Below are 9779 nucleotides of genomic sequence, written 5' to 3'. Positions count from 1 at the left end.
CGGTGTGTGTGTGTGTGTGTGTGTGTGTGTGTGTGTGTGTGTGTGTGTGTGTGTGTGTGTGTGTGTGTGTGTGTGTGTGTGTGTGTGTGTGTGTGTGTGTGTGTGTGTGTGTGTGTGTGTGTGTGTGTGTGACTGTCAATTGCCCTAATAAATAAAGGAATGCTACAAAATACTATGAAAATGATGCAATACACTTACATAATTTATGTCGTCCTAGGAATGTCCTCCAACAAGAACATACTTTATTCATTCACAATTGTAATTTGAGTAAACTATTCTAGAAACATAATAACCTGAGAAATGTTTCAAAAATAATTAACCGATGTCACGTGAATAAAACAATGGAAAGCTGATACAGTATCTACATTTTTTTTTTTTTTAAAGTAGATGTATTTTATTGAGGATTTGAAAAAAAGTACTAGTTTAAATTTAGAAATGTAATTCCTGATCTATGTTGTAATAATACATAATTATTATGAGTGTAATGCACATATGAGCAGTGGACCGGTGTCGGTACACGATGTGTTCGGGGTACACGATGTGTTCGGGGGCCGTCACGCATTGTACGCATTGTGATTGGCTGTACGGTAATTTACCCAGGGGTGCTCTGGGGCAAATCACATCTACAGATCATGACGAACCGAATTGAAGTATTCCTATACTCCTAGCGTGTGAAAATGTTTGTGAAAAACATATTAAAACACATCGTGTAGCGACACCGGTGTCAGTACCATATGTGCTCGGGCTACCAGATCTGCTCGGGGTCCGTCGCTTACCAATGACGTCACGCGTTGTGATTGGCAGTACGGTAATCGCACGCTGATTGGTGTAACTATAGGGCGCTGACTAGCGTATACCGGGGGTCTGACCAAAGACGAATGAGTGTAGGTAGAGAGAGAGAAGGAGAAGAATAAGAGAAATCGAGGTTGTTAAAATGGTGACCGAGGCTTCTGCTAAGTACTTCTCACAGGAAAAGAGGGATGGAGGGATCAGAGCTCAGGAGACTAGCAGGAGACTGATGTCCAAGAATGAGTCAAAGCAGGACTTGTGCAACCTGGCAAAGTTCAAGAAGTCAGAAGATTACTCTTTGTAATCTTGTCCAGTTATGCAGTTAACAATAATAATAATAATATTATGATAATAATATGCAGTTCACCTTTTAATAAATATTTTAAAAGGATTTGGCTTTGTCAATATAAATTATTTCCCTCGAAAGGGTAAAATGGCCAATTTAGAAATACAAAACGATGTAGGTTAGAGACGAGTTAAATAAACTCATATTTGAATTCCCCATATCATTTTTTTTTGTTAGGATTTCCTTCAGATTCATGTTAGCACCTGAGTATGACCCGCCCTATTGGTGTATGATCAAATTTGATTTCTAAATAAAAGGAAATAAATTCACATTTATTGTCAAACAGGAGTTAAATCAATTTCTCGCTTATTGTAAGAATGTATTTCACCATATTCTTATTTAAATGATTGGGAAATTACGTTGTAATGATAATAAATCACCTCCCTCATTCAGATTAATGTCGATTGTTATTTTTTATGTTTGAATGTTAAAAAAGAACAATCGACAGTGTTGTAGAGCCGATGAATGGGAGTCAGCAGGATGAACTTGTATACACGCTACACAAGCTAGAATGACAACGCAACACAGGTGCACTCACTAACTCGTCCGTGGTGCAACCATACTTGTCAACCCTCCCGATTTTCGCGGGAGACTCCCGATTTCATTGCCCTCTCCCGGTTTCCTCCCGGGGTCATATTTCTCCCGCATTTCTCCCGATTTCTGACAAAATCAGATTTACTCAGCACTGTTTCCACTCGGACTTTAATACAGCTACACCATTGTTTGGTTTCCATGGTAACACGTCTCTTTATTTAGTAGCGCGCGCAACTCAAAGTCTGAGAGGGTGAAGCAGATAGTCACAGGAAACAGAACAAGAATCGACAACTACTCTACTCTCTGCTCACTCCTTTCGTGGTACAGGTCCAGCCCACACATATGCTCCATCAAGGATGGTGCTACAGGCCGCAAGGCACTAGCCCCCCCCCCCCCCATAGCCGTGGGAACATGTTTCAAATGGGGGGTGCTGTGGGGTTGACACCAGGGCCGGTTTTGACCAATTTGCTGCCCTATTGGCAAGATTTTAGCTGGCAATGAAAAACCTCTACAAAAGACACTACAAACAGAGAAACATATTGACATGGTGGACAGCTTATATAAAAAGGCTTCAAATGTATACTATTTAGTATTGCATGCACATTGAACATGTTTTAACTGGGGGGTGGACTTCACATCCTCTAGGGGGGTCCGGGGGTGCCCCCCCGGGAAGATTGTTTTTAACATTTTAAAGTCAAATGCTTCCATCTGGTGCACTTTGAGCGCCCAATTACTAGAGACTGATCTAGGGGATACAACTCTAAACACCCATATGAAAAAGATCGGTTTGCATTTTAATAATCAAATAAGTATGTGAACATAACCGATAACCTACAATAGCCAATAACAAATAAATGTAGGCTAACTTGTTTTATTTTTGTGGTTCATTTATATCTCATCAGTTAACATTTATTTATTTATGCATATTTTTAAATCTCTCCAGTTTTAAACGATATTTTTGGTTTACTGTCTTATAGTATACATTGGAATGATTTCAAACCTGTTTTTATTTATCCTAATAATTATAAAGGTGTGCATTGGAGATATGTTTTTACATAAATTGTGATCAAAACGTTTGAGACCCACTGAGATGACTTAGACTAAAGTGAACTATCTAAACACTCAGAGTCCTTTACCTCACTGAGCCTCTCAGTCTGACAGGACAGAACTCTCCCTCCACATTATTGTAGAAAGAGCTTCTTATATCCGTTAGCGCAGCAGAAGCTAACAACATTCCCCGCCGGTACAGGTGCACCCCCTCTCTCTATCTATCTCTCTCTCACGCTGGCTGTGAGCTGCGGGCGCCTGATAAGCCAACATCCCCCACTTTCATCACTTAAAGCGCCCATCGTACGGGGCAAATGGAAAATGTAACCGGGGTGAAAAGGGTGTTATCTTTACTTAATTATGAATGTTGTTACGTCAAGGCTGAAAATTCATTTTTTTAAATTTATTATATCTGTATTTAATCTTGTGGAAGTGCAGATCCCCTGTCCTCCACCAGGGGGTGCAGCAGCACCCTCAGCACCCCTACTTCCCACGGCCCTGCCCCCCCCCCCCCCCATTTTGCATTTTTAAATGCTCCCGATTTCTGAGGTCTCAAGGTTGGCAAATATGGGTGCAACACACACTATATAACCCAACCCAGTGAATTATGTCCCCTATTCAACAGTGTAAACATAATTATGTAAATAACCCAATTTGTGTTCTGTGAAACGGAAAAGGATATTACATTGTTTTTGTTACTTTCGTTGCAGTGTCTTAAATGTAATTTAGGTTAACTTCCTGTTTTATTTAGAATTGTTATTATTACCTCTTGTGTTGCCGTACAGCCAATGCGTGACGTCATTGGTAAGCGTAACGGATCCCGAGCACATATGGTACAAACGGTTATGGCTAGAAAGGATCCGTCTAGTGTAAATATGACGTCACGTTCTCGTTGTAACTCTCGTTGTAACCGGAGCGGCTCGGATACACATCTACAGCAGTAACATGATGCAACATACACATTAATGCAGCAGCAGTATTAATAGAGAAACATCAGACATAATAGTAAAACACTGCCAAGGAACATTTTATTGCACCAGGAGCTATCTTGGGACTTTTACTGCGACAACGTTGACTTGCCTGTGAATAAAAAATAAACCATAGTGTTGGTGATCTACAGTGTTGTCATTCTTCTTTGAACACCAGCAAGACCGCTAACACCCTATTTCAACAATCACACTCCCTGTCATTGACATAATTAATAGATAGTTTAGCTTCTCACCATCATTTGCTGTGGCCCACTGATGTTAACGATCGTAACTGAAAGGCTGCCTGCCAAACGTAAACATTCAGCCACGTGACATTCAGCCAAACTCTCACGAGAGTTTTAAACAAGACGGATCCTTTCGAGCCATAACCTACTGACACCCATATATATAAACACTAGATGGCTCATGGGAGATTTTCCAGCGTAGCTCACCGGCCGCCATCTTGCTACAGTCAACAGCTACTCTGGTACGCGCTCTGGTAGCTGTTGTAAGGTGAGTGATCTGCACAAAAATACTCTTAAATCGCTGAAATATTGACTGATTTACAAACGGTTTGGTTTATTATAAACATTATTAGCATGGCTATGATAAAGGATGATTGGACATGTTGAAATTGCAGCTTTTCTTTGTGTATGTGCCGTGGTTGTATTTATTAGCTGGCTATAACAAGAGGCTGTGAGTGAGACATAGTATTTACAAAGTTGACCCAGCAACTTTACACCAGTGGGAGAGGCAAAACTGCTCTTTCTTTTCAACTTAACTGAAGTTACACATGATTTCTTCCAAGTGGTTTGGCTTGTTAAAAACATCTTACATTTTAGATACATTATGATACAGGAAATTGCTGGCTTTGTGTTTACAGAAGTACCTGACTATGCCGGAGTTTTGTGCAGCCTACGGATGCTCTAATCGCCGCAGTCTGCAAACAAGAACCCGTGGAATCACCTTTCATGTGTAAGATATGACAATATTATGACTATAATTAGGATAATCGTTAATTACTTAGTGGATGTATGTACATTACAAGTCCTGCTACACAGGATCAGTGGGGCTATGTGAGATAATAGTATTGCAAGATTGATGTTGACCCAGCCTCTTTAGAATATGTTGCTACCATTTCTTTATACAATTATTTAATGTTTCTTTTGGACACCTTTTTTATAACTCTTAGTGTGGTTGTCTTATTCATATGATAATTTTGTTGTGTATTTTTGTCCTTACCCTTAATGTTAAAGGAAAGAAGGGAGGACAATGTTGACAGTAATTTATATATCTGGCTACCTTTCTCATGTTTTTAAGGTTTCCCAAAACCGGAGAGAGGAGGCGGCAGTGGGAAGTTGCCCGAAGAAGGGACGGTTTTGTTTCCTGTGGCAGGACACTGCTCTGCAGTGATCACTTCAGTTGTGAGGAGTTTGACAGGACGGGGCAGACTGTCCGGCTTAAAGATGGTGTTGTGCCAACAATATTCAACTTCCCAGCTCATCTTCAATGAGTGGTGTGTATCATTGGCCAACAAGAATTCAAGGTGTATAAGATTGATATATAAATATGTGATTAAATGTCACACTTTAGTTTTTCTTTCTGCAAGTTTAGGAATAAATAATTTGTTGTGTATTACAGCACATTTTAAACACTCAAAATGTCTTTAATTATGTTTATTTTAGCCGGAAGCAACAAGAAGCACAACCACTTCAAGAAGAGCGGAAGATGAACCTCAGCCTAATGTTGTGAGTATAGAGAACTGCAGTGACGCGTCGTAAAACCCGGAAGTAAACTTCTTCCGGTTCCTTCTTGAAAAACCAATGCAAATTCTCCATAGGATTTTGGAAAATAGCTCGAAATAAGGTCTGTGGTTGACACACATTTAAGAGAGGGATCACATTTTGTTCAGCCGGATAATCTCCACATGTCAACTGTTAGAAATTAAAATCAATGTTGATATGGCGTAATTTGAATTAAATACACTATTTGATTTAAATCAGTTTTATTCTGAAAAACCGGAAGTTCTCACTATTAGCTTAACACTTTTATTCTGAAAATTCGTCACTTCCGGTTAGCATTTAGCATCTGGCGGAATCATACGATTTCAAACCTTGAACCAAGGTGAAATGACATGTGATGTTGTACACTGAGCACACTGGGATTAGCACTCATTTATTGACGCTGAATAATGTGTAGCAGGGAATGTTTAAATAACCACAGATGCCAGAATGATGCAATTTAGCTACAGAAAAAGGCAGGAATTGCATAGGACCCGCCCCCCGACAACGCCGGCCAATAGGAGAAGACCTCAGATGACAACAGGAAGAGCAAGCCAAGAATTGATCTCTTCGACCCCCTGACCTGAACTGACCGGTCGGATGTGGAGAGCGCCTCCACTCGCACAATTCATTTTGTACACCACCGCATATTTTGTGTAATTAAATGCTGTTAACTTTTATAAGCTTCCCTTGACTCTTTTCAGTCTCTCTTGCCTTCAGGGTTCTAGAATTGCTTTCAATTTGGCGTCCCTGGGTGGACCTGAAGCAGGATAGAGCTGAGTAGAGGGGAAGGCTGGAGGAAGTCCAGGGTTGGGCTGACTGAGGAGTATTGGAGCAGCGGACACACGTGCTGAGACTGAGTAGACGGAGATAGGAGTGAACGTTGAAGTGAGTGCGAGATTGAGAGCAGCTGGTGGAATGGCTTCTTTGAGTCCTGGAGAGGAGGATATGGGAAGTGCATCTGAAGGAGGATGGAATGAAGTAAGGAAAAAGACTTCAAGAAAGAAGATAGACATGTCAAGTGACAGTCTTAGTGAATCTGATTCACAGAATGAATTGAAGAAAGTAAAGAAAAGGATTGAGAATGAAGAGTGGAAAGTGATTGTGGAGTTTGGTGAGCAATCCGCAGCTAAGCTACATCCAGTGGCCCTGACTAAAGCAATTCACAAAGAAATTGGATCGATAAAACAAGCAAGATTTCTGAGCAAAGGACAGATGTTGGTTGAGTTGATTAATGCAAGACAACAGGAAAAGTTACTGAAAATGAAGACCCTGAAGGAAGTTCGAATTAAATGCCATGTTCCTGGAGCAAATCGGAAAATACTTGGAGTTATCAGTGGAGTTCCCATAGAAATAGGCATAGAAGAACTCAAGAAGGAAATTAAAGGGGGGAAAGTGACTGTAGTAAAGCGTCTTCCTACTAGGTATCAAGGTAAGATAGTGGATAGTTTGTCTGTTCTTCTTCAGTTTGAAGAAACAATGCAACAGAAGATAATGATCGGTTGCATGAGCTTTCCAGTAAGATAATTCATCCCTAAACCTCTGCGGTGCTTTAAGTGCCAAAGGTTTGGGCATGTGGCAGACAAGTGCAAAGCAACTAAGCCCAGGTGTCCAACATGTGCGGGGGAACATGAATATGGTAGTTGTACTGCAGGTGCTAAGGTGAAATGTTGTAACTGTGGTGGGGAACATAGTGCTGCGTATCAGGGCTGTGAAGTGCAGAAAAAGGCCAAGGAGGTGCAGAGATACAAAGTGCAAAATAAAGTCTCATATGCTGAAGCAACAGAAAAGGTTTCACTAAACATAGCTAGGAAATCCCAAGTAGCATCAAGTATGTTCTCTTCAAAAGATTTTCCCAAACTCCCACAGGCAAAGGAAAGCCCCACAAAGTGTTCACATAAGTGTGTGATAGGAGAGGATGCATTGATTGTTAATAAGTACAAGTTTGTGGCCTTTATTGGAAAAGTGGTGAATGTTGCGTTACAACAGACAAAAAAGAGGTCAAGACTGAAAACAACAGTGGAGGCAGCAGGTGAATTTTTGGGGATAAAGGATATAACCATTGAAATGATACATGATATGCTAGCCACCAATAATGATGATTCACAGATTGAGTAGATGAATGGTTTTTCTCATTCTGCAATGGAATGCTAGAAGCCTTATTGCAAATGGACAAGAATTCAAGACCTATATATATCAGTTAAAAGAAAAACCAGATGTTATTTTTATTCAAGAAACATGGCTGAAGACTCATTTGGACTTCATCATTGGGGGATATACTGCTATAAGACAAGATAGAAATGATGGCCAGGGAGGGGGATGTGCAATCTTTATCAGAGAAGTCATGTCTTATAGTAAGCTAACATTTAAGAACAGTCATGATTTAGAAATAGTGGGTGTAGAAGTTTGGATTAATAAAAGGAAAATTAGTGTCCTGAATTTTTATAATCCATGTAATAAACTCAGAATAGAGGAATTAGACAGTCTCTGCCAAGGAAATGAAATAATATGGTGTGGTGATTTCAATGCACATAATACAATGTGGGGAGGGAGATCAACAGATTACAACGGACAGGTGGTGGAGGATTTAATGGAGGCAAAGGAATTAGTTTGTTTAAATAATGGGCAAGGTACAAGGATCAATTTTAGAGATGGAACAGAGTCTGCGATCGACCTAACTCTTGTAACAAGTGAATTAGCTTCTGGTAGCAGTTGGGAAGTATTGACAAATAACAGTATTGGGAGTGATCATCTTCCGATTATAATCAAGTTTGATATAAATCATGTGGTTGAGCTAGACGGTATCATGAGATGGACTTTTTCTAAAGCAAATTGGGAGATGTTTGCTAAATTGTGCGATAATGAGTTGGATCAGATTGATATGGCAGAAAGTATTGATGAAATAAATGAGCAATTTACTTCAAATATAATTAAAAGCGCTAATCAAACTATTGGGAATAAAACTGGGAAACTTGGTAAATGTGTTAAGATGGTACCGTGGTGGAACAAAGACTGTAATGATGCAATCCGAAACAAAATCAGGCTGTTTGGAAAGCTAAGAAAGACATATTCATTACATAATTTATTAGAATATAAAAAGGCACAGGCTCAGGTAAGGAACATTGTTAAAAGAGCAAAAAGTGAGTGTTGGAGAGGATTCTGTTCAAGTATTGGGAGAACTACACCATTAGATAAAGTATGGGGAATGATTAAGAAGATGAGGGGAATAAGACATCAGAGTAACCTGCCAGTATTAGAGATTGGAGGGGAAGTTGCCACTGGTGCTTTGGAGAAGGCAGAAATTCTAGCTGAAAATGTTGTCAAAGTTCATTCTTCTGAAAATTTGACAGAAGAAGGTAAGATCAGGAGGCAGGAAGTGTTAGATGAGCATCCTAATGTATATGAAGAAAGACATTTGTCGCAGAGTGTTGTAAATATACCTTTCTCTATTCAAGAGTTGAGAAGAGCATTAAGTAAGTGTAAAATGACTGCTCCTGGGAAAGATAATGTATGTTATATAATGTTGACCAAATTAAGTGATTTTGCCTTAGGAAAGCTGCTGGAGATGTACAATAAGATCTGGGAGAAAGGGAAGCTGCCAATAATATGGAAAGAGTCAGTCATTATTCCTATTAGGAAACCTGGGAAAGATCCAACCAGTCCAGGCAGTTATAGACCTATAGCTCTGACATCACACTTGTGTAAAGTTATGGAAAGAATGATAACAGAAAGGCTAACATACTACATTGAGAAAAATGAACTAATGACTCCTTATCAGAGTGGGTTTAGAAGAGGGCGGAGTACTTTAGATCCACTGCTGTGCCTGGAGTCTGAAGTCAGGAAAGCCCAAGCGAACAAGGAGTGTGTTGTAGCTGTATTCTTTGATGTGGAAAAAGCTTACGATATGATGTGGAAGGAAGGATTATTAATAAAACTGGACATTATGGGTCTGGGAGGTAATGTATATAATTGGATTATGGATTTTTTGTTTGGCCGTGCCATCAGAGTCCGAGTTGGCAAGTCATATTCTCGAAGGCATGAAGTTGAAAATGGAACCCCGCAGGGGAGTGTCATCAGTCCTCTTTTATTTTCTATCATGATCAATGATATATATACACAAGTAGGATCTGATATTGGTAAGTCACTTTTTGCAGATGATGGAGCTATTTGGAAAAGGGGCAGAAATGTAAAATATATTGTAGCTAAGATTCAGGAAGCCATTAGGGAAATTGAAAGCTGTTCTCTGACATGGGGATTTAGATTGTCGGTGGAAAAAACTGAAACTTTATTTTTTACGAGGAAAAGGATAGGAGA

General features: G+C 39.8%; 1 long non-coding RNA gene across 1 annotated transcript; it reads left to right on the top strand.

Moving 5' to 3' along the window:
* The first annotated feature begins 3620 nt into the window (after positions 1–3620).
* Positions 3621–7415, top strand: LOC307015071. The gene is made up of 4 exons (XR_013801413.1): positions 3621–4197; positions 4568–4659; positions 5005–5200; positions 5370–7415. It is a non-coding gene; the product is annotated as an uncharacterized lncRNA (long non-coding RNA).
* The last annotated feature ends 2364 nt before the right edge of the window (positions 7416–9779 follow it).

Source organism: Notothenia rossii, assembly GCF_949606895.1.
Source record: "Notothenia rossii genome assembly, chromosome: 8".
In the NCBI taxonomy this organism is placed as follows: domain Eukaryota; kingdom Metazoa; phylum Chordata; class Actinopteri; order Perciformes; family Nototheniidae; genus Notothenia; species Notothenia rossii.
The sequence above is the reverse complement of the archived record's forward strand: the minus strand, read 5'-3'. Positions and strand labels throughout refer to the sequence as shown.